Consider the following 27,021-nt stretch of genomic DNA (forward strand, 5'->3'; position numbering starts at 1 on the left):
ATCTGTCTGTCTGTCTGTATGTTCTTTATAGAAACAAAAACTACTCGACGAATTTTAACGAAACTTGATACAATTATTCTTCATACTCCTGGGCAGGTTATAACGCTACGATAAATAGAAGCAGAGCAGTAAAGGGAAATGTTGGGAAAAAGGGAGAAGTTACTCCATTTTTTAAGCTTCCGTCGCGTGTGCAGCCTCAATGGGTAGGGTAGGGGTAGAGTAGGGTAGGGGTAGTTAAAAGTTTACATCTACTTTCACGCGGACGAAGTCGCGGGCGTCCGCTAGTATTATAATAAATATTTATAAGGCAATAAGATACCCGTTCATCTAAAGAAATTCAATATTCCCAAACAGATTACAGAGCGTATAGCACGGGTAATAGGACAAGCTCTTTTTCGGTTTTTACAAGAACGCTACGAGTATGAAAGCAAGCTTTTTATCTCGCTTCCTAAAGCCTTACAACGGCTGAGGTTCTTTCAGTATAGTATAGACTAATCAGTTTTTTCATATTCTAGACTAGCTGACGCCGCGCGGTTTTACCTGCGTGGTTCCTGTTCCCGTAGGAATACCGGGATAAAATATAGCTTATAGCCTTCCTCGATAAATGGGCTATCTAACACTGAAAGAATTTTTCAAATCGGACCAGTAGTTCCTGAGATTAGCGCGTTCAATCAAACAAACAAACAAACAAACAAACAAACTCTTCAGCTTTATAATATTAGTATAGATATAATGTCATCTATTATAATTTACTATATTATATTTTTAGTTATTACGCATAAAACTGTTGTTCATTCGTGAAAATTTTATGCTTCTTTTGCATATGAAAACTGTGGAGTCTAACAGTTTCAGCTAGACTCCACAGAAGAACGAAAATCACCGAAGGAAGCACATAGCTGTATTGGCAATGGAGGGGCGGGACACATAGCTCGTAGAACTAAAGCGCGTTGGGGGCCCAAGGTTTCTCTAAGGGCCCCGCAACAGAAAGCGCAGTGTTGGTCGACCCTCACTAGTTAGAGTGACGATATATATGCGTCGCAGGGAAACTCTCAAGACCGTTATGTTAGGAATTTCCTTCAAAAAGCCTACGTTTGGCAACTTAGTTCTTTCATATAAAATGCTTATCTTCATCTTAGGTTGTCTTCTAATTAGACCACATTTTATAAATAGCAGTTTTTATGTAAACAGCCCTGTTTTCAGAACAATTATTTTGTTATTTTAGGTTGTATTTTGACCTTCGATCCGAATTGTAAGGCTTTCACAATATTCTAACTTTCAAACTAGAACGAGGATATTCGCAAATTGAAATCATTGGGACTATTTTGCTTATTGGCTACAAACACAGTCACACACACATACACCTGCACACACTTACAGTCATATTACAGATAACTGTTACTAAAAGTCACAGATGTTTGGTAAGATAGGTGTAGATAAGTTCAAGCTATTTAAAATTAAGGTAATATAGACTTTAGAAAAAATAATAAAAACTGAGGTTCGCTTAAATCATAGATTCTCAACCTTATTTTGCTCACCGCTCATTTTAACAGATGCGCCAGTTTATTTTTTATTTATATATCCATTTTATATCCATTTTATTGTGTTTAATTGTAAAATTATCTAGTTGCATTTTTGTCATGTGGCTTTTCAATTGCACACACAACATACTGGTTTTTTTAGATTATATATTTTTTTAATTTGTTTACTTCCCTTCTATGCCTTCATAATATCTTCTTCTCTACTAATCCCCTGAAATCTCAAATCTCTTCTCCAGTCCTCCTCCTCGCATCGTTATAGCACCCAAGTTATAACGATGCGTTATCGCAAACGTTGAGAACCTATGGTTCAAATAGACAATAATGAACTATGAAATTAAAACAATTGTAGCATGAAGCAGTTAAGTGTTCTACGTATATTACATACCCAGTACAGCTATGTGCGTCGTCTGAAACAAAAGTATATTTGAGTTAACAAAAAGTTCACACTAATTAGCGAGTGACATCAGCCGGGTGAGCCTACTATCGTGTGACTCATTGGAGAGAGGGTTGGTCCCGCTTTCAAAACGATTTTTACTTTAAACGATTTATAACAAGTTTTTCTTAAAAAAAAAAGTTATTTTATTCATCAAATCAAATCATTCATTTCAAGCTCTTTCGAAACGTCAGGTAATAAATAATATTATACTTAAGATAATGGTGATAATAATTAGTCGAAAACTTAGAATTAAGGTTACGAGGGTTCCAAACGCATCTTGGTCAGAGAAAACACAGAGAGTCTGTAGCCCACTACAAACTCAGCCAGGGTTCTCCTTTTTTAGTTTACCATTTGACAATATGTATTATCTGTAGCCTGACATGTAATATTCCAAGCAATTTTGTCCTTTAGGTACGTAATCATTAACACTATAATACGACACTTTTCTATAAGCTTGCGTTGCATCGAATACTTATTCGGTAGAAAGCACAAGTACCTACGTAGTAAGCTACTTAGTACTTATTTATTTTCTGAAAAGAATATTTGCTATATCTTTTAAATATGACCAATATTCCCTTTCGCCTCAAACTAGTCGGAAAATACTATGTTATAAGATTCCTAACTTAGGAATGGGTACAAAAATGGTCCAGCGATGAATGATAAACCCACGGCTGATGCCGTTACTTCCCCGCAGGCACGATTTCACACACGTGCAGTCTTTCCCCCTGTTGCCCGCATATCATGGGAGTGTTATCAAGGAACTTGCCAGACTATAGTAACTTTATACTAAATCGTAGTCGTATCGTCCGTTATAAACGGATCTAGTGTTCGTTAATTAATATAAGTGTCATGTTGCGTTGCCATTATTCAAAACAAACTTTTTGCCGCTCGCCTATTGCGCTAATGGGACGCTAATGTATACCAACTCGTGTTTCTGTGAAACACTAGAATTCAAGGAACACGACATTAAGGAAAAGTTTACGGCCAAGCACGAGTGTGTCAACGCGAGTATCTTTTCAGATGGTTTTCTAATTCCATCATTATTAGCTTATTTTACCTATTAGGGTTAAACATTGACTTTGCTATAAAGATTTAACAAATTCACTATTTTTGTGTGAAAGAGACAACGAGAGAGTGACGGCCGACGTCGACATTGACGGCCTCCGTGGCGCAGTGGTATGCGCGGTGGATTTTCAAGGCGGAGGTCCTGGGTTCGATCCCCGGCTGGGCCGATTGAGGTTTTCTTAATTGGTTCAGGTCTGGTGGGAGGTTTCAGCCGCGGCTAGTTACCACCCTACCGAGAAAGACGTACTGCCAAGCGATTTAACGTTCCGGTACGATGTCATGCAGAAACCGAAAAGGGTGTGGATTTTCATCCTCCTCCTAACAAGTTAGCCCGCTTCCATCTTAGATTGCATCATCACTTACCATCAGGTGAGATTGTAGTCAAGGGCTAACTTGTAAAGAATAAATAAAAACTATATGGCTAGGGCTCTCTCGTGTGATGAAGCTTAGACCCAACTTGCTGAAACAATTGGTGTTAGCAAGCTTAGGACGATATTTTTTCATTCTATAACAATCACTATTTTCGCAGCATATAATCCCGATATTCCCCCAGGACCGGCGTCTAAGTGGGCGAAACTATAACATCTAGTATACTCATATGACACACGTCAGTCTGGTCACATTGCCAGGAGAAAAGGAGATAATTTAAAGAAACTTGTTTTCACTGGCAAAGTGGGAGGAAGGAGATGTCGAGGACCTCAGTTAGATCAAATTCGCACCGCTACAAAAGTACCTACACGAACCTCTACAAGTCGCGGAAAGCCGAGCCGCATGGCGCGACATCGTGTGGGAAAATGTCGTGAATGTGTGATAGAGGTCACGATCCTGAGTAATGAGGAACACGACGCGGAGTGAGATGACACTCGTGAAATAATGCTTGTTTAAATAATAATATATTTAATATTTTCATTTCCATCCAACTTTGGATCTCTGTGCTTTTATATAATTCTGTGCTACATGTTAAGTTATGATAGGATTAGGTTGTATATCCTGAAGGATGCGCAAGTGGGGGCAATGAACTAGGATTAGGAAGACAGAAGGGAGACAATAAAAATATGGTGAAATGGAAATAATTTATAAGAAAAATAAGTCTCACATTTTTTCTCATGCGTTTGAAAGTTCGTAAATCTACAATATTGTATGTATGAACTCGTATATCTAGAGTTAAGGTTTGCACGTCAAAAGTTTAGCACTTTGTTTTTTGTGTGGAGTCCATGAAGGGCGCTATATAACGTCGAACTTAAAATTACACCTTGAGCCCATGCATGTACGCTCAATATACACTACGTTTTTTTTTGTTTTTGTTTTTTATTGTGGCTTTGCACTTCAACAAATAAAATTGGGCGAAAGTGGTCATTGTCCGTCACTCGGTCCTTAGTCAAATAATGTAATGCTACAAACAAACATCCAAACAAACATCCATATATACGTTTATAAATTAGTAGGTTAGGATGGGACACTAATATTACAAAACTGAAGAGTTTGTTTGTTTGCTTGAACGCGCTATTCTCAGGAACTACTGGTCCGATTTGAAAAATTCTTACAGTGTTAGATAGCCCATTTATCGAGGAAGGCTATATCTTTTCCCCGTATTCCTACGGGAACGGGAACCACGCGGGTGAAACCGCGCGGCGTCAGCTAGTATATTATAATATTATAAACAGAAAATTAAGAAAATTCCCTGGTATGCAGGTATATTTAATTTCTTAAAACGCACACAACTTAAAAGTTGGAGGTGCATGCCCCAGACCGGATTGGAACCCACACCCTCCGGAATCAGCAGAGGTCATATCCACTGGGCTAATAAAAATATGCCTAGACTTTAATAATGTTTTGACGACTAAAGCGACAACGAACAAAGTGTTTATAGTATAGCAGAACCAACCGCAAGTCGATAAAGCTCGGTTCATGTAAATATTTACACAGAAAGCACGCCTCGTTTCCTAAAGCTCTCCGCCGTATTACATTGTTCTTTCATTAGAATTTACAATAACTCGGGCAACCGGAGCTTTTTGTTTACATGTTTTTAAAGTTACCTACTTTTATTGTAATTTATTTAATTCTACACAATCGTCTCGAGCGAACAGAAAACCTTGAATAAGTTTTGTAAGCAGTTTTATACATGAAAAAGTTTTGTTTATTACGCTGGTGCTTTCACGTAGCTACTACATGGAATAGCAATTTAGAGTTTATTAGTTAAGATGCTTGGAGGCCGTTGGATCAGCTTCCACCTTCACACAGAAAGTAAAACTATAAGAAATGTAAACAGTAATTGTTATCAATTGTAAATTATAATACTGTATGACTTTTTCAAAAGAGCAACTGTTGAGTTTCTTGCCGGTAACTTCTCAGCAGAACCTGCCTTCCGAACCGGTGGTAGAATCTTTACAAATAGTCAACTGACGTGTCAAAAGTGCTTGTAAACTGAGCCTACTTGAAATAAATGATTTTTGATTTTTTTTTTTACTTGAATTTATTTTTATTTGGTTCTACTCATAGTGAAACGTTTGGAATATTATCCCGAAAATAATATTATGTTCTTTAAGTAAATATTTAAACCTAAACTACAAGACCAAGTGCATTTAAACTACAAACCTACAGCTTCAAATTGACTGCGAAAGTATTATTGGATAATTCACTGTTATAACACTAGATATTGAATATTAAAAGGAATTTCTAAAGGCCAATATTTATGACCAAATGGAATTCGAAGATTTTTGCATCGGTAGTGGCCCAGCCGCCATTTTTTTGTAAATGTTGCCGCATGTTGAATTCTTTATAAATCGAGTGTGTGTGAGTTCCCACGTGGTCATCATAATAATTATTATAATAAGTAATGTTAGAGGCAATAATTAATCATTCATCATCATTATCAACCCATTTTCGACTCACTGCTGAGCTCGAGTCTCCTCTCAGAATGAGAGGGGTTAGGCCAATAGTCCACCGAACTGGACCAATGCGGATTGGTAGAATTCACACACGCAGAGAATTAGGAAAATTCTCTGGTATGCAGGTTTCCTCACGATGTTTTCCTTCACCGTTTGAGACACGTGATATTTAATTTCTGAAGGTCACATCCACTGGGCTATCATAGCTAATAATTAATACTATTCATTATTATAAAAATCACTGAGCAAAACGTGCTCAATCAGAATATAATTGTCTGGACTGCCATCAATTAAGACAAACTCGAACATAACAATTGTTTCAAATAGATAACCTAACATTAAACCTCATCAGAGTCCGAGCAAATCTCTATCAAACACGAAATCCCTTCTCCGTTAAAGTAATCACATATAAATCAACTGGTACACCCGAGATTGAAACCAATAACAGAAGATATATGACTCGAGTCTCGCTGCCGTGATCGCTAGAGAATTGCTTCCAATATTGCTCACACTACTTGCAGAAGATTCGCTGGAAAAGTGCTTTCTATTAAATACGTATGACAACTACATTAGTGAGATGTGACTGGATTTTCAAGCAACTTACTTAATAGCTGAAAGAAATCTCTTAGAGAGATAAGTCTTTTTAATTAACTTTCTTAACTTTTTCAAGTGACTGTGCACGAAACTTTATAGAATACAGATAATTTAATGATTTGTGTTGACTCTACAACGTGTAATTTGCACGTTGTAGAGTCAACATCTACTGAGGGTGCTCCGGTTTCAGGCTTTCGCGGAGGATAGCAAAATAAATAAATCATGATAGAATCATGATGAATTTCCGCAAAGTAACGCCTTGACTATCCAAAAATACAGATAATAATTTTAGACAGTTAAAAATCTAGGTATACCTACACAGATGTTGAATTACAAACATAAAGTTATTTATGTTTATTATCTATCTTGTTAAGTGCCTTGTTGTTTAAGTGGTAAACTGTGAAGCTCCATCGAACTTAGGACGGTTAGATTTCTGATTGGGGTTATAAAGGATTTATCTTTCTTTTAAAAATATGTAGTACTAGCGGACTTACTGCGACTTCGTCCGCCCTTCGACCTCTTTAACCCAACCCTTAACGTATCGCTGTAAAAATGGAGTAACTTCCCCATTTTTCCAACATTAAATCACCACCACTGTACCGCGCAGACATGACGGCATAGTGCTCAGAGTTATTTTCTGATATAGTAACAGCCTTCTAAGCGTTATTCACGTTGCTCGTATATGCGCAAAATATAATGAACTATCTCGTTCTATAACTGGCATAAACATATTTTTCAATTCTTATAATGTCTTTAACAAAAAACTCACCGATCATCTGTCGGTGAGTTCTTCCCCATGATAATTAAGTTAAGTTATACCTGTTCTTTTGTTCCTTGTGTGATATTTAACTGTTTACATGTTTTTTAGTTTTTAGTTAATGTTGTGTACACTTGTCATAGATGTACGTATAAGTCAATGTGAGCTAGTGATATATTATTTGTGTATGTCTCTATATGTATATTGTAAGTGTACGTAAATAAATAAATAAATAAATATTCACGTTGGTTCATTTCACAGGTAATTTTTGTTCAAGGGCTTGTAGTCTATATATTTGATCCCCGTATTCCTACGGGAACAGGAACCATGCGGGTGTGAAACCCCGTGGCGTTTGCTAGTAATTAAATGAAGCAGTTAGTATACATAAGTGAATGGCTTGACTTTTGTGAGCCGAATATGGCCTTCAGCTTTTCTCGATACTACGTAGATCGATAATACGTGTCGAACCTTATCAATGACACCTACACGTAACCTATTCGGAATTCTCTACCTAAGCTCGAATCGCAGCCAAATGTTAAGTTTATTTATGCCATTCTAAGAGAAGAAATCGAATGTTTGTAGGTATTTACTTTGAATATAATTACCAAAGACTTTTAAGGGATGATAAAGGTTAATTTATTAAAATTTGAAGTAAGGAAAACAAGTTAAATGCAAGAAAAAGGAGAGCGCCGGTAAATGTTCAATATAAATGGTTAGTGTTATAAAATATAAATTATATTAATAATAGGTATATATGCGAAAGTAAATCTATTCGTCTGTTTGTCTGTTACCTTTTCAGGGCTAAGCCGCTGAATCGATTTGTATGAAATATGGTACTGAGATAAATTGTACCTTAGAGCACAGACTATTTTTAATCAAGGAAAATCCATAGTTACCACCCATGGTATTTGTAAATAACAGAATTACACGAGCATAGTCGGGATCGTCTGCTAGTGTATAAATTGAAAAATATAAATAAGATGTTATTCAAGAAGGTTAAATACAGCAGAGTTAATTACGCTTAGTCTTATCCACGTAATAATGAGTAGCAGACGCCTCAACGGTACAGACAAGCACGAGCGAGAAAATTAGTTTAAGACTCAACCTTATCTATACTAATATTATAAAGCTGAATTTGTTTGTTTGATTGAACGCGCTAATCTCAGGAACTACTGGTCCGATTTGAAATTTTTTTTCCACCCATTTTCTCACCCATCTTCTGGAATCGGAGGCAGAGGTCATATCCACTGGGCTATCACGGCTATTTCTAGTATATACGGGATTTATATGTATGATAAACATAATAAACTATTCCTAATCTTATTCTCAAGACATTCTCTCAAATGTGTTACATTTTTTTTCGTAAACGACCCTGTTAATATGACGATGTGCGACGTTCAAACTCGATTAGGCAGCTACACAAGCCGATATGGCGTGTCGCCAGGAAATCTCGTCATATATTTCGAATTAGCATAGCTAGGCGACGAAAAGATTACCACACAACATGTCAAAAATATAATATCCAAAACTTGTAAAAATTGCGTTTTTGTCTTTAACGTTATATAAATAAATCGATGCTTTATGTAAACAGCTGAGACCTTACATGTAACGCAACGGTTTATGAATGCTCGATGTAAAGAAAGGAGCGGTGTTACAGAGTACAACTATGCAGTACATTGCTAGTTTTAAAAAAAATAACAGCAAATATTTTCGTCATCAACCCATATTCGGCTCACTGTTGAGCTCGAGTCTCCTCGGGCTATCACGGCTCACTGGGCTATCACGGCTCGAGCAGTGATAGCCCAGTGGACATGACCTCTGCCTCCGATTCCGGAGGGTGTGGGTCCGAATCCGGTCCGGGGCATGCACCTCCAACTTTTCAGTTGTGTGTATTTTAAAGAATTAAATATTACGTGTCTCAATCGGTGAAGGAAAACATCGTGAGGAAACCTGCATACCAGAGAATTATCTGAATTCTCTGCGTGTGTGAAGTCTGCCAATCCGCATTGGGCCAGCGTGGTGGACTATTGGCCTTACCCCTCTCATTCTGAGAGGAGACTCGAGCTCAGCAGTGAGCAGAATATGAGCAAATATTTTAATAGGTATTAAAGATTTTTGTGTTTGTTTTTCATAATAGCTGTATAGTTTTAGGAAAATATAAAAAATATATAAGTATTATAGCTTATTTAATAAATGAATGAAGGTATCTTCCTTGCGATGTACCTTTGATTCGATGTACTATTTTCGTTTCCTTATACCTTCATGTTCGAGACAAATTGTTTAAGTAACTTGCATTGTCACTCTTTTACATTGCTGTTAGTCGTAAAACGTTGTCCTTTTCCAAATGAATTATTCTAGTACTTCATAGTCCTTCAATTAGCATAATGTAGTGACGGAAAAACGAACTAAGTAAAGAAAAACCAGCAAACTATAAAGCATGTTCCTTGTAATTTGACTTGGCGAGCTGTAAGTGGCTCGAAGCAGTTACTGAACTCAATTACGGCTTCACCCTCATTATATCCTTCATTAACCTCATAGTTGAGCTAGAGCAGGCGCTTCGTGAGGTCCCAGTTTATTTATTGCCTTTGTTTGTCGCTGTTTTTGCTTACGAATCAGCTGAAATTATGCTTAATGTACTTTTTCACCTACTTCAAAAAAGGAGGAGGTTATCATTTCGTAGGAATCTTTTTTTTTTCATGTATCTTCACTGATTACTCGAAGACGCCTGAACCAATTTTAAAAATTCTTTTTCTGTTTAAAAAGGTTTCCTTTAAATTGTTAGAACAATAAGTTGATAGAATAGGTCACTTGTATCAAGTGAAAAGTTTAGTAGTAGTAGGTAAGTAAAACTTTCATCATTCATAAAAACGTCTACAATTGTCAAAAACTGTTTTCTTCATTCACGGCAATACTGATAGATGTATACCTTATGTGCCTGATATACCGGCAAATATTTTTATCACTCCAATGCTGCTTGGCGGCAGTCATAGAAATCTTAATAACAAGACTGTTATAAGGATTTTTGAGGCGGCAGAATGGTGGTATAATACTAATACTCGACAAGTTCTGACACAAAACTAAAACTTGGGTGTTGCTTGATATTGTATTATTGAGAAAGGAGATGGTCCATTTCAGGTCCAATCTTGTACCCCGTATCATTAAAATTAAAAATACAAGGATTTTATTAAAATTTATTAAAGTGAATAAATCTAACTAAATAAAAAGAAAGAAATAAAAAAAACCCAAGTCTTTGAGATATATCAAGATGGCGCCCTTACAGCAACTATGACATGACAATTGACAGCAAACGTCAAATCGATTATTGCATTGAAAACGTCATCTACCCGCCATTATTACCCATATTAATGTTGCATTTCTTGGGAGATAATTAATATTATTTCGAAAGTAAATTCATGAATTTAATTATTCAAAAATAGTTGAAAAAAAATCTTCTTTTATTTCAGCTAGGGTACAACGACTGATCCTGGGCTCCATACAATTTTGGACCATTTCCTTTCTTCGTCACCTCGTTGTTAAACCTGCACGCATTAAAAAGTAATTTGCAGAAACCATACACAAACTAACTTAACTTTAGTGTAAAAGAGTAAAGCATTTTCATCAATCACTTAACATAGGGAGGGCTTCACAGTAAAAGGTATAAAAAGGTAAGTGTATACTCATTGACCGATTCATCACTGCCGTGGCGAGTGACTGCTGGCAGTGTCTTCAGTTCTTTAAAGAGTTATTTTTTAACCTTTCGTCAGTTGCTGTGATGAATATTGATACATTATATTGGAGTGAGCATGTGTGGTTAGAACGTCTTCATTTTATAAACACATAGGCTCATCATAAGCATAAGTGTTTTATATAGTAACTAGCGGACGCCCGCGAATTCATGCGCGAGAAACTCTATGTTCAACTACCCCTACCCCTTTTTCGTTTGATACATAGTTTAGCTACCACGAAATTTTATCCCGGCAAACCAAACCCATTTAATTTCAAGAACTTCAAAAGGTTGATATAAAAATCGTTCGTTATAACTAAAATCGTCCTAGTATCATAAAATATAATATATCCCATAGCAAAAGCAGTATTAAAGTAAATCCGATTGTTGATTTCGAATTTTCCGGAACCCTATCTAATGATAATTTGCATTCCATCCAAGCAAACAGGATAAAATATTATATTTAGAACTCCGAGCAAAACATTTACGTGGCAAGAAAATCCAATTGTATTTATTTAGTTAAGAGAAGTAAGTTTTACCGCTAGAACAATCTCGTACAAATTCTTCCAAGAATATTAAAATTCGTGGCATAAAGGAAACGCTCAGTTATTATTTAAAAAATGAAATACTGGCATTAATTTTGTAACGAACACAGAAAATTGTACAGCATTTTCAGGTCGAGCATCAGGAAAATGTGTTGGCTAGCATTTTAAATGCAAATCTGTAAATCTTAGTCAAAACTGAATAAAAGTTGAAAATTAAAATTTTCATTTGATAACTTTTATGCAGAAGTTAGTATCGAAATAGTACCTACGAGTACATGCAATTCATAAGTAATATTTTAGTAATGTTTTTTATAGTTAGAGTATTAGCCGTGATAGCCGAGTGGATTTGACCTCTGACTCCGATTCCGGACGGAGGGTGTGGGTTCGATTCCGGTCCGAGGCATGCACCTACAACTTTTCAGTTGTGTGCATTTTAAGAAATTAAATAGCACGTGTCTCAAACGGTGAAGGAAAAACATCGTGAGGAAACCTGCACATCAGAGAATTTTCTTAATTCTGTGAAGTCCGCCAATCCGCAATGGGCCAGCTTGGTGGACTATTGGCCTAACCCAAGAGGGGTTAGGAGAGGAGATATTCTGAGAGAAGACTCGAACTGAGCAAGCCTTATAGTTTGTGCCCGTTTTTGTGAAACGATTTGGATGAAATTTCTAGTGCGTCACCAGCCAAACATACAGCTTGTAGACCAGAATCTCAAATGTTACCACCGAGATTCTGGCTTTCGGATCTATACCCGTAGGAGGATGCGGGGTTAAGTAAACAAAAAAAACACTTTTACAGTAATCACCGGTATTTGGCTTCTATATTTTTAGATGAACCTTTTTTTTACAATATAAAAGTAATGCTAAACCCTTGAGAAACCCTAAAAGGACAAAATATTAATGGGTTAAATTACATAAAAAAAACCAGGTTTCCTAAATGTTAAGTTACTTTGTACATACTTTGTAAATAAACAGTGGTTATCTCAAATATTTGTTTTATTATACCAATCCTTGGGGATTAGATGGTGTCGATATAGCGTTTGGATTTTTGTTGACCAAACCACTGCCACGGCTAGGTATTTAAAGTGGGTCCGTCGAACAACGCACTAGAAGTTATGAATTCACATCGCTACCAGCCAAATCCACAAGGATGATTCCATTTAAGTTCGCTTAGCAATTACACACGTTTATACTAAAGGGACAACAAACACGTTGCATTTTAAACACTCACGAAAGAGGTCTAGTTATCTCTAAATCTTATTGTAATCTGAACGGTATATCCGAATCACCACCAACAATTAATGTAACGCATCCTTTTAAAAAAAACAATATTAAAAATAGAAGTTTTAGCATGACTCCATTTAACAAAAGAAAGAATAGGTACGACCTGACGTTTATGATGGAAGCTGACACCACGCGGTCGCTGACCTTGCTGTTGCATTCATCCGTCCGTCATTTTGTCTGGCGGCCAGCGAACCTCCAAGATTTACGCCGCTAACAGCATGCTACTCGACGCGTGCAAATGATTAAATGTAATAGTCAACTCAGGTTCCATAAAAATGTTCCAAGAATGACCAAAGGTTTCAGAACCGGCGTTTCAAATGTCTACAACCAATCTACGTTTCTACATAATAACGTGGTTGTATTAAGAAGAAGTGTGATTACATTAGGTCACGTATATAGGTTAGGTTAAGTTCAGAATATATTACATTCCCATCCTGTAACAAAATACGGAGGTTAGCACATGTCACTAAAGTTTGACCTACGCCGGACAAAGAAAAAAACAATTTCAACCGAGTACCTTAAAAGGATATCCCGCCCTAGTTCCCAGTAGGTAGCCATCTTAACATCTCACGGGAAATTTTTATGGTTGACCGGAACTGCAAGAATTTGTCTCTTTAGCACAACAAAATTCGATAATCACGAATGCTAACCAAATATAAATTCGAGTCTTACCAAGTATCTTACATCACTGCCTCTAAGTAAATTTAATGTTTTGGAAAGTCAACTACATGTCTCCAAATTTCAGCCAGCCAAAAGAAAAAACTCGAACGTGCCCGAGTATATAACGAGAAGATAACGGGACTTTCTTCATAAAAAACCTCACCAATAGCAAAGCTATAAAGTTACCGATTCATCTTTCTTACAGAGTACAATCAACAAATTGCACAGATAATATGTGACATTTGTTTTTAAAGTCGGTTTCGGATTCCATACCTTTCGTTACTTGTGGAATACCTCTAACCATATATTAAGTCTATATACAGATTATAAAGCTCCAACTACTTGTCCATATTTATTTGTCTGAGCACTTTAATATAAGCGCCATCTAGCAGCGAACCTCGTAATCTCTACGACATTCATCGATGTCGCTGCCTTTCGAAACAAACCTAGAGATTCCAAATTTGACCACCCAAAATTAAAATCCACGACGTTACAATACCCCCCAAAATAGTAGAAGTTTTTTGCTACCAAAAAACTTTCGCTGCCCTCAGCGCTCTAAGAAGCAATCATCTGTAACGACGTTATAAAAAAAAAAAAAAAACACTCTATGCTAACACTGATAATGGAATAAAACACTCATCTAAACTACATAAAGAAAATATAAGTAAAAGAAAAAAAAAATATATATACCTAAATACCGATGATACCTAAAATTAAACTATAACTAACGTTGATGTAGATACTTGTTCCGGTTTCCCTTTGCTGTAACAAAAATGCCTGGTTCTATTTTACATCTTGAATTTATACTCTCATAAAATAATAGCAAACATAATAACTCTATCTATTTTTGCTCGTCGGCAACTAATAACAATAATTTCCGGCTACCTATTATAATGTTAGGTTCAATCACCTAAATTATTCACTATCTTCTTTAAACTACGCCCACCTAACTCTATAAGAAATTCTAAAACTAAACAACACTACTGGAGAATAACTTATGAAAATATCATAAACGATCTTGTTGCTTCATGCAGCTTGATCTAACACAGCCTATTTCAAACTGTAATACATGTTATCACTATACCATATACCAACATGGGACTGAGTCTCCATGTGAAATGAGTTCATATGACTCCATAATAAATGCCCAGAGTCTGGGAATAATTCCTAGCACAACGATTGCTAACAGATCTCTGGGAACAAAGCGTCTCTGTGTTAAACACAGCACAGTAAATATCTCACGAACTATATTTTGTTCATAGCGTGATAATAATATTTCTCTAATCACCTTTCAGGAATTTCCGACTAACCCAATCCAACTTGATCCATCCATTTCTAATACACACCTACCTCATCATTTATACTGACCTTTCATTCATCACTCTATCAAACTGTAGTAACCTATTTGTATTTATAAGTGTACTTTACCATTCTTCTTGTGTGTTTAAGTACCTAACTTAGTATTTATACACTTTATGGACGAATATATGAGTTAGTCTACCGTTTTAGGTCTTTAATATGCCAAGAGCCTATTTTTGTACCGTCTTTCCTCTCTAGTTCGTATACTAGTGGTGACAATACTTTGACTATTTTACACTTTTCGTATTTAGGAGCAAGCTTTGCCATTTTGAATTTTTGCGCGTCACTTTGTGTATATGTGGTTTTCCATACCCAATCCCCTACTGCGAATCTAGCATTTCTTCGCCTACGGTTATAATATTGTGCGTTCCTAGCGTGTGCCTCTAGAAGTTTCTTGCGAACACTATCATAAATCTCCTCCATGCATCCAAACTTCCCAGCATATTCATCACGTGGCATAGCTACCTTGTACTCACTCTGCGTATCTAAGTAGAAATCTCCGTTTATCACTGGCTCACGGGCGTGTACTAAGAAAAACGGTGAAAACCCAGTCGATTCATTTATCGCGCTATTTATTGCGAACTGGATCTTTCTTAGATTTAGGTCCCAGGTTCGATGATCCTCTTCTACATACGACGCTACAGCGGTCATAATTGTTTTGTTGTAGCGTTCTACCAGGTTTACTTGCGGAGTGTAACGAGGAGTATAGTGAAGCCTTGGCACGTTGTAGCGCTTTATGACATTCCTGAACTCGGAACCGGTCATTTGTGTTCCGTTGTCCAGGATTACCGTCTCCGGCGCTCCATGTACCAGGACCAACCCGTCTTCGAAGTTTTTAGCCACCAACGCTGATGTTGCGCGGCGTAACGGAAATAGTAGAGTGTATTTAGAGAAAACGCACGTTATTACTAGCAGGTATGTGTGTCCAGACCTACTTCGTGGAAGTGGACCCGCTAAGTCCAAACTCACTACTTGGAAGGGACGTGAACATACCTTTGGTTTCCCCATCAAACCAGGGACTGCTTGTGTAGAATGTTTATATGCTTTACATACGTCACATGATTTTACGAAATTTTCTATGTCTTTGTACATACCCGGCCAGAAATATCTTAAACATAAGCGTCTATGTGTTTTAAAAACACCTAGGTGTGCAGCTGTTGGTTCACAATGGTTCTCACTTATAATTTTGTTTCTCAAACCTTTTGGAATGACCTCTTTCCAATCAAACTCGCTTATTAGATCATACTTGCTTTTACTTAAGCGAAATAAAATATTATCTTTAACCATATAATTTGGAAAGTGTGTAGGTTTAGAAACACAATTATTTTTTATCCTCTCATACCATTCATCTTTCATACCTGAGGTAGGTGTATCAGACGTTGCATGGATTGCCTCAACTTTCATGAGTCGCGATAGAGCATCAGGAACTACATTGTCTGTGCCTTTTCTATGTTCTATCTCAAAATCGAATTGAGACAGTCGGCAACCCCATCGAGCTAACCTACCAGAAGGATTTTCCAAATTCAAAAACCACTTTAAAGACGAATGGTCTGTAACTATCGTGAACTTCCTACTTCCTAAGTACGCTTGGAACTTTTCGACTGCAAATATGACTGCTAGGGCCTCCCGTTCCGTAGCACTGTAGTTCCTTTCATTCTTATTTAAAGATCTACTAACATAAGCTATCGGATGATCGTGACCCTCGATCATCTGTGACAACATTCCCCCCAAACCGTACGACGAAGCATCACAATGGACAGTAAAAGGCTTACTAAAATCAGGAACTGCTAATACTGGAGCTGACACCAATGCATTTTTTAGCAACGAGAAGGCCTTGTCAGCTGCCTCGTTCCACTGGAACCTCGGCGCGTTCCTCCCTTTGCTGGTCAGCTTGTTCAGCGGTGCTGCAATTGTTGAAAAGTTACGAATAAATCGCCTGTACCAAGAGCAAGTTCCTAAAAATACTTTTACTTCCCGGGCTGTGGTTGGGGTCGGAAAATTTAAAATTGAAGAGATCTTATCAGGATCCGTATGTAACCCAAACTCATCAACTACATAACCTAAATACTTGATTGACTCCCTAAAGAATTTGCATTTGTCAAAAGACACTGTCAAGTTAGCTGACTTTAATTTATCCAGGACTCTATTTAGCAACAACAAGTGAGTAGAGAAATCCGATGAACATATCACAATGTCATCTATATAACAAAAAACATAACCATTGTCTACGTCACTACAAAAGTTTTGATTTATTAATTTATCCATTAATCTTTGTTGCCGCGCCGGAGCATTACAAAGTCCAAAGGCCACAACTTTGAATTTAAATAATCCTGCCCCTTCAATTTGGAAACTCACTTTTTCCTGTGAACGTTCTGATAGAGGTATCTGCCAAAATGAAGATGACAGATCTATAGTCGACAGGAATTTGGCCTCCTTCAAACTATCAAGTATTTGAGGAATGTATGGTATAGCATACGAGTCCTTCTTTGTCACTGCGTTTAGCTTCCTGCAGTCCAAGCAGAACCTCCAATCACCATTTGCCTTTTTGACTAAAATAACTGGGTTGTTCCACGGACTTTCACTGGGAGTAACGACGTCTAATGCCAACATCTTTTTTAACTCTTCCTGCAACGCCACCTTCTTTTCCGGCGATAGCGGATATTGTTTTACCCTAATGGGTAGAGCATCACCCGTGTCGATGTCGTGCTCTATTAAGGACGTCCTACCAAGACCTTTTAATTCAAAAGAGATGTCATGGAATTTCCCTATAATGGCATTTGCTAGTTCTTTCTGCTCGGTTGACAGATTTTCCAAAGACTGAATAGTGTTTACCCTATTCGTACTCAAAGTCTCGCAGAAGCTCGCTGGTTGATACTTATAGTCAATGCAGTCTAGTATCTCTGGGGCGATATTGAATGCCCTCCAAAAATCTATACCTAATATTATATCCGATATTATTGTAGGTATAACAAAAAATTTAATGGCACAGGTAGTGTCATGACATGTTATTGGTAGGTACATGTAACCTATACTTTCCAGCTTAACACCATTTGCCACGGTGCAGGAGATATTACTAAATTTTTCTAGCTTGAAACCAATTTTGATGAAGTTTTCGTGAGAGTTGTTACCTAGTATTGAGATGCATGCTCCTGAATCAAGTAGACCACAAATTTTAAGGTTGACTACTTTAAATTTAAGATAAGGCCTAATATCATTCTTTTTTGGTTGAAATCGAACAGATGCCAAAGTGCCGAAACTTTTTAATTTTTTAAATTTTTTATTTATGCTGGCATCGTTCGAGCAGACTAGTTTTTTGGACTAGTAGCCGCTTTGTTACATTTTGGACACGTAAACTTCGTGTACCCAGGGGTTTTACAACCGTAACAGTGTACGTTATGCCTCACTAACCGCTGGTTTCTATATTTGTTACCAGTGTGTGACGGCCCTGCCCTGGTTTGGTCATTATCATTAACCCGTCCTTTGTTGTGAGGGTTACCATGTTCATATTTACCCTGGCTGTTATAAAACCGATTTTGATGCAACTTGCTATGTTGTTTATAACGACCCTGGTCATTATGAACCTGATTTGAATGAAAATTTTGTTCGTTGTCCAAATATGCCACATTTTTATTTTTATTTTTATAAGTAAATTCAGGAGTTAAAATAGAATTCGAACGGCCGGGCTCAGCAAATTGTGTGGCCCTTTGACTGGCCGCTTCGAGTTTCCTGCATGCATCTTTCAGCTGCGATATGGATGAAATGGTTGTCAACGCGAGCTGCTGCGAAAACTTTGGGCGTACATTGTGTAATAGAATTTCTAATTTTTCGACCTCGGACATCGAAGTCCTCAGCCGAGCAAACAAGCAAGCCATTATAGAAAAATATATATGCACGGGCTCTTCAGCCCCCTGCGTCCTAGATCTTATCTCTCCTCGCAACCTATAGTCATAATCGACGGGGTCAAATTCCTCTAATAAAAGATTTTTAAGGTCAGACCAAGAGCGTACCTGATCTCTGATACCTCTGTACCAGAGTAGTGCCTGATCTTCAAACAGCTGAACCGCCGACCTGAAGAGTTTAGCCTCAGAGACACCGTAGCAAAGCTGAAGCTCCTCCACTCGTTCGACGAAGGAGCGCGGATCGGTGGAGCCATTAAATTTTAGGTTCCACTTCGCCAGGTTTTTGTCCCCGGAGCACTCTATTTCCGAAGCCTCCGCTGAAGGTGACGGCTTAGAAGATGTAGACAATTGTTCTGAAACATTTTTTCCAGGCGCTTCAATGATTGCAATAAATTTTCCTAATCTCAGTCTGGCCTCCCCGACCTTGGCTGAAACCTTAGCTGATTCGTCGACCTTCAATCTGTTTACTCTATGAAACAGGTGATAGGCTAGGGCCTCTGCCCTTGCTATAGATCCCCTATCACCTGATTTTCCCCATCCTTCAATAATTGTGGCTAGTTCATTTAACTTATCATTAATTATTACTAATTCGGTGTTGCTGTCTATATTTGTTTCTAATATGGCAGTCGAGGGGCACTCAATCATGAGGCCTCGCATCTGCCTCCTAAGCTCATCTACAGTACTACCCGGAGTCTCGGATCTGATCGAGACCTCGTATACCAGCTCATCCTTCCTCAAAGAGTGAAACTGTATTTCCTTATGACCTGACATTATTTATTGGTGATGGTACAACTATTTTTTAAAACATTAAATTAATATTGAGTTACTTAAAATAACAATAATAACTAAAAATTCAGTAATTAAATTTCTCTATAAACATAACTAACTATGCCAAATACACCATCACAAAAAAAATGATCATGGGTTATTTTATATTAAGCTTATGCAGAAACAAAATCTTATAGTAATAGAAATTGGAACAGAAAACAAAAAAAATATTGTTAGAGTGGTGTTCGGATGATTCTATTATTCCCTTTTCTCTCCCACGTTGTACAGATCCTTTAGGATTAATAAAAAAATCCCCAGGCGCCACTGCAAGCCTTATAGTTTGTGCCCGTTTTTGTGAAACGATTTGGATGAAATTTCTAGTGCGTCACCAGCCAAACATACAGCTTGTAGACCAGAATCTCAAATGTTACCACCGAGATTCTGGCTTTCGGATCTATACCCGTAGGAGGATGCGGGGTTAAGTAAACAAAAAAAACACTTTTACAGTAATCACCGGTATTTGGCTTCTATATTTTTAGATGAACCTTTTTTTTACAATATAAAAGTAATGCTAAACCCTTGAGAAACCCTAAAAGGACAAAATATTAATGGGTTAAATTACATAAAAAAAACCAGGTTTCCTAAATGTTAAGTTACTTTGTACATACTTTGTAAATAAACAGTGGTTATCTCAAATATTTGTTTTATTATACCAATCCTTGGGGATTAGATGGTGTCGATATAGCGTTTGGATTTTTGTTGACCAAACCACTGCCACGGCTAGGTATTTAAAGTGGGTCCGTCGAACAACGCACTAGAAGTTATGAATTCACATCGCTACCAGCCAAATCCACAAGGATGATTCCATTTAAGTTCGCTTAGCAATTACACACGTTTATACTAAAGGGACAACAAACACGTTGCATTTTAAACACTCACGAAAGAGGTCTAGTTATCTCTAAATCTTATTGTAATCTGAACGGTATATCCGAATCACCACCAACAATTAATGTAACGCATCCTTTTAAAAAAAACAATATTAAAAATAGAAGTTTTAGCATGACTCCATTTAACAAAAGAAAGAATAGGTACGACCTGACGTTTATGATGGAAGCTGACACCACGCGGTCGCTGACCTTGCTGTTGCATTCATCCGTCCGTCATTTTGTCTGGCGGCCAGCGAACCTCCAAGATTTACGCCGCTAACAGCATGCTACTCGACGCGTGCAAATGATTAAATGTAATAGTCAACTCAGGTTCCATAAAAATGTTCCAAGAATGACCAAAGGTTTCAGAACCGGCGTTTCAAATGTCTACAACCAATCTACGTTTCTACATAATAACGTGGTTGTATTAAGAAGAAGTGTGATTACATTAGGTCACGTATATAGGTTAGGTTAAGTTCAGAATATATTACATTCCCATCCTGTAACAAAATACGGAGGTTAGCACATGTCACTAAAGTTTGACCTACGCCGGACAAAGAAAAAAACAATTTCAACCGAGTACCTTAAAAGGATATCCCGCCCTAGTTCCCAGTAGGTAGCCATCTTAACATCTCACGGGAAATTTTTATGGTTGACCGGAACTGCAAGAATTTGTCTCTTTAGCACAACAAAATTCGATAATCACGAATGCTAACCAAATATAAATTCGAGTCTTACCAAGTATCTTACATCACTGCCTCTAAGTAAATTTAATGTTTTGGAAAGTCAACTACATGTCTCCAAATTTCAGCCAGCCAAAAGAAAAAACTCGAACGTGCCCGAGTATATAACGAGAAGATAACGGGACTTTCTTCATAAAAAACCTCACCAATAGCAAAGCTATAAAGTTACCGATTCATCTTTCTTACAGAGTACAATCAACAAATTGCACAGATAATATGTGACATTTGTTTTTAAAGTCGGTTTCGGATTCCATACCTTTCGTTACTTGTGGAATACCTCTAACCATATATTAAGTCTATATACAGATTATAAAGCTCCAACTACTTGTCCATATTTATTTGTCTGAGCACTTTAATATAAGCGCCATCTAGCAGCGAACCTCGTAATCTCTACGACATTCATCGATGTCGCTGCCTTTCGAAACAAACCTAGAGATTCCAAATTTGACCACCCAAAATTAAAATCCACGACGTTACAATCGTGAGGAAACCTGCACATCAGAGAATTTTCTTAATTCTGTGAAGTCCGCCAATCCGCAATGGGCCAGCTTGGTGGACTATTGGCCTAACCCAAGAGGGGTTAGGAGAGGAGATATTCTGAGAGAAGACTCGAACTGAGCAGTGAGCCGTGTATAGGTTGATAATGATAGTCAGAGTATGTTCTAATAAAATGCTTTTAATTGTAATACATTCGAAAGATGCTCATTGAGTGTTTCTTGAACAAATAAAGCGACTAATTACAAAAACAACGAGCCAATGTTTGCAACATAATAAAACAAGATATTTACCGTCAAGTGTTGGTTTTCGAGCGGTCAGTGGTCACAAAGGAAAATGCCTCGCACCATAGTTTGTTACGTTCATAATTTGACGGCCTTCGTGGCGCAGTGGTGTGCGCGGTGGATATACAAGACGGATGTCCTGGGTTCAACCCCCGGCTGGGCTGATTGAAATTTTCTTAATTGGTCTAGATCTGGCTGGTGGGAGGCTTTGGTGGTGGCTAGTTACCACCCTACCGACAAAGACGTATCGCCAAGCGATTTAGCGTTCCGGTACGATGTCGTGTAGAAACCGAAAGGAGTGTGGATTTCATCCTACTCCTAACAAGTTAGCCCGCTTCCATCTTAGATTGCATCATCACTTACCATCAGGTGAGATGAGATTGTAGTCACGGGCTAACTCGTAGAGAATTATCCGACTTGTTAGGAGTATTTTTTTTTGTTCGTGGGACCAGATAGACACTGATTAAGCTTCCTTGATATTCGAGCAAACTTTGTAAAACAGGTAAAAGATATTTTGTAAGTTTATTCAGCTTAAACGGCAAAGAAAATTGGATGCATTAACTTGGAATATTCCACGTAGCTTGATAGCGTTAAATATGTCAAGCGCTAACCAGGAAATGTCGTACGAAGGCAGTCGAAGATTTAAAATTCTTCGTCAAATATGAATTCTGTAAGGCGTAGTCAATATCAGACGCTACGAATTTGCATAGGAAGTGCATTAACTTTTTAAAAATATTCTACGTTTTATTGTTTTAAGTGTGCCTATTCTGTACCTGCCGTAACGCGTTACGTTACGCGTCACTCTGCGATATACCCTCCCATAAAATATTATCACTTCAAAAATCAAATTGTACCTCTTTAAAAAAGTTAGTTTAGATTGTTCTGTAATTTCCTGCGGAAAGCTAAATGGTCATAGGTAGTAAGTCATCATCATCATTAACAACCAATATTCGGCTCACTGTTGAGCACGAGTCTCCTCTCAGGATGAGAGGAGTTAGTCCTTAGTCCACTACGCTGGCCCAATGCGGATTGGCAGACTTTACATACCTATAGAATTAAGAGAATTCTCAGGTATGCAGTACTAATACCATTTTCACACTAACATTAAAAAGGCGAAAGTTTGTGTGTGTGTAAGTGTATAAGTATGTTTGTTCCTCATTTACGCTGCGGCTACTGAAGTGATTTGGCTCAAATTTTGAATGGAAATAGATTTTACTCTGGAAAAATAAACGGTTCCTGAGGGCTTTCTGAAAAACTAAATTCCACGCGGACAAAATCGCGGGCATCCGCTAGTTAATAATAAAGCTTCGAGTAATTGATTCAAAATGGAGTAACCGCAAGGCAAAGCTTAATCTTGCATAACACTACCGGTAGACAGAGCTAAAGCCACACTAACCAAACTTGTATTTGCAGGTATACGAGTAAGTCTGTAATGGAGCTCTCAAGTGTCTTACCTGCTTGCTTTCGTTAGACAGTGCTTGCCGCTTGGCATAATTAATTATATTAATTTATACGTTAAATATTCTCGGGTATACCACGGAATAGAGATGTTATATGCATAGAGTAAAATGATATGATTGTTTAAACCTATGTAATGTTTTTGCTCATACGCTTAGTATGGGTATGATGATTTGAATATTTATACAGATACTAGCTGACGCCGCGCGGTTTTACCCGCGTGGTTCCCGTTCCCGTAGGAATACGGGGATACGGGGCCTACAGCCTTCCTCAATAAATGGGCTATCTAACACTGAAATAATTTTTCAAATCGGACCAGTAGTTCCTGAGATTAGCGCGTTCAAACAAACAAACTCTTAAGCTTTATAATATTAAGTATAGAGAAATTCGTGTTCTAACGTATCAAATGCTTTATTAAAATCGACAAACCCTACATATTAAGTTTTTATATATTCATTGTGTTTTTGTAGTAATTGTTTGAGGAGTTTTGCCCGATTAGCAGAAGTGAAAATCCGGGAACGATTATGTAACAAATAATGTTTGATTCCATATTGAAAATCTCGAGGCAGAAAACTGTAATCTAAGGCGAATAGGTGAAGTCCGAACTGTAACTAGCTCCAGGCAAACAGCCAACTTTCTAAGACGTGAACCCCGGCCTAACGAGTATCGGGCAATGAAGGTCTGGCAAATACAGCTTATCGGAAAACGCTACAAGTTGAAGGTTTAAAAGTTTAGTTGAGGCCTTGCCAAGGCTGTTTCTATCTGGAAACGAAAGAGTTTTACTTTAAGTTCCCACGCTCGTAAAATACATATGTAACAAGATGAATGTAGTGTAGTATAATATCACCATTATCGGCCCATGTTTGGCTGACTACTGAGCTCAAGTCTCCTCTCAGAATGAGAGGGGTTAGGTCAATAGTCCACCACGCTGGCCCAATGTGGATTGGCAGACTTTTTGACAGAATTAAGAAAATTCTGTGGTATACAGGTTTCCTCACGATGTTTTCCCTTCACCGTTTTAAGATACGTGATATTTAATTTCATAAAATGCACACAACTGAAAAGTTGGAAGTGTAAGCCCCGGACCGGATTCGAACCAACACCCTCTGGAATCGGGGACAGAGGTCATATCCACTGGGCTATCACGACTCTTAGTTAGTTTATAGTACTGTGTCGTTTATAAGAATTCATATTTAAAGAGATTTGCTAGATAGGTATATGGACTAAGAGTCTCCGAGATGAACCCCATATTATGAAAACTTAAATGTTATGATTTGTTTCTCCCATGTCATCATCATCATCATAATTAACAGCCGATAGACGTCCAAACACAACGGTCTCGAGCCGCCAACATCCAGCGGTTCTCTGCAACCCGCTTGATGTCCTCGGTCCACCTAGTGTGGGGTCGACCAACACTTCACTTTCCGGTGCGGGTTCGTCGTTCTAGAACCTTGGGACCCTCAAAGTCCAACGGTTCTTCGAAATATGTGGCCTGCCAATTGCCATTGCTACGCTTCTTCGGTTCGGACTTCGGTTCTTCTGCGGATCTCCTCATTTCAGATTCAATCACGCAGAGAAACTCTAAGCATGAATCGCTCCATCACCCGCTGACTGAGCGATATACCATAAGTAACGTAACCACACTATGGATAGTTTTGGAAGGCAGTTTTCGGTTTTGCGACTAGGGCGGATCATAGAGGTCTAAGGGCGAACAAAGTCGTGGGCTAGTCACGGCTGAAGTAAGTGCTTTACGTTCTGTGATATTTTTAATCTACAAATGTCAATTTATGACATAAAAGCTGAGCCTCATTTATTTGCATTAACTAGAAACTATGACCCCTACACATACTGATTGGTAACAGTTTATTAAGGAAGCAGTTCCTCTTTAATCTCTGCCCCATATAACTCTAATCCCACTAAAATGTAAGTTATATTTGTTTCATTAAAAGGGAAATAATTAAAACCCCAAAAAGACAGAACAACGTTATATGCAATGCAAATAAGCAACAGATAATGCCCGCTTATCTGCGTTTTGTAGGAATGCTCCGCAAATACAAAATCTCGGGAGTTTGGGGTAAGCTTTGGTTGCTTATGCATAGATATTGCATGGTTAGGTTCAGCTAAAGTTTTACTGAAGTATGCGTGGGTGCTATTTGGTCTTATCAACAAACTTTCGTATTTTATGTGTTGTATATAGGAAAGACTGTCTGGCATTTAATGCAAAAATAAAAAAAAAAGCAGAGTTTCCCAAACTTTGTTATTTCAGACTCCTCAATATGTTATTTGAAAAAATATCTTTAAAGATCACATGTTTTAAGATCATCCAATATAATGTAAATAAATAATATAATATAAAGATGCGGAATTTCATTACGAATAGCGAATATTTCATTTATTTTACGAAAAATCATCCAAAGTCGAAAGTTGTTGAGTGAAAGTTGAAAATCGACGATTTCTGACGATGCTCCGATTTCAAAGTGAAACGTACGTAGGATTTTTCATCGGCTCTGGAAGACGTTAATTTGGATTCGATTTTCACGGATTTTCGTGAATAATAAAAACAAATTTCAGTTTTTTTTTTAAATTTCATCCACTTAGAAACTTTATGCACTTGATAAAATTCCTCACTTTTAGTTGTGTTTTTTTAAATGCCCCTGTAGCCGGAATAACAGATCTTGATCACGTGACCCGTCCGCATCGATAGGAAATGTCATTAATATACATTTTTCCAGTTGTCGAAGCGTTTGCGATCGTAGAAAGAGAGTCGACATGCCACTTGGCTATAGGGGCAGACGTGTCAGCTTAACTCTCTATTTTTTTCTGGGATTTCGATAAGTCCCCTGAAATTCCTATCAATAAAGGGCGTGGAGAAGCTATGGTAAAAGAAATAACCTATAGCACACTTTAAAGGGAATATGCCTTATTATACCAAGTTTTCAAAGAAAAGCTTTCAATGTATGCTATAGACATTATAGATTTTTCCCTCGAGATTATATTACCATTTCCACTGTAAGGTTATATTGCTAATGTGTTTGAGAACCTATGAATTTATCGCTCTGAATATCAAACCTGTAATCGTCGAAGTAAAGGCCTTTAGATACCTAAAATTAAAAGAGATAAAGCCTTAAAAATGTATTGATTATTGGAAAATGTTGCAAACTGAGGCCTTAAAAGCCAAGTTGGGGAAAGCTAAGCTAAGCTTTTTACCGCATCTCACCGCAAAGCTTGCGTACTAACAATTTGCATACGTATTGCCATATGAGAATGTAGTAAAACCATACGAGTACCTTGATATAGAATAGAAGTTTAGAGTAGGTATACCAACGAACTATAGTCTGGCAAGTTCGTTGATGACACTTCCATGATATGCGGGCGACGGGGGGAAAGACTGCGCAGGTGTTAAATCATGCGTGCGGGGAGGTGAGGTGCATCAGTGGGTTTTTCATTCATCGAAACACGCCCCCCGGCCCGCGCGGAACATCTGGAGTTTTACGAACGAAGTTGCCAAGCTATAGTTAGTTGCCTCCGTGTGTAGAGGAAATAGGAAAGAGTAAGGTAATCAAAGGTAATCTTATGAATAGTTTTTTAGAATTTCTTTT

At 37.7% G+C, this 27,021-nt stretch overlaps 1 protein-coding gene across 3 annotated transcripts in view; it reads right to left on the minus strand.

Annotated features, from left to right (window-relative positions):
* The window catches only part of LOC112048701 (CD151 antigen), a 253,994-nt gene that overhangs the window by 73,022 nt on the left and 153,951 nt on the right, over nt 1-27,021 (minus strand). For 2 of the 3 annotated variants that reach the window (XM_052882143.1, XM_052882144.1), the window contains exon 2: nt 1,924-1,945. The exons of the other annotated variant lie outside the window; for it this stretch is intronic. The gene's annotated coding sequence lies outside the window, so the exon portion shown is untranslated. The remainder of the gene's footprint in view (nt 1-1,923; nt 1,946-27,021) is intronic. 3 annotated transcript variants of the gene reach the window in all.

The sequence above is a fragment of the Bicyclus anynana genome, chromosome 6 (assembly GCF_947172395.1).
Source record: "Bicyclus anynana chromosome 6, ilBicAnyn1.1, whole genome shotgun sequence".
NCBI classification, from domain to species: domain Eukaryota; kingdom Metazoa; phylum Arthropoda; class Insecta; order Lepidoptera; family Nymphalidae; genus Bicyclus; species Bicyclus anynana.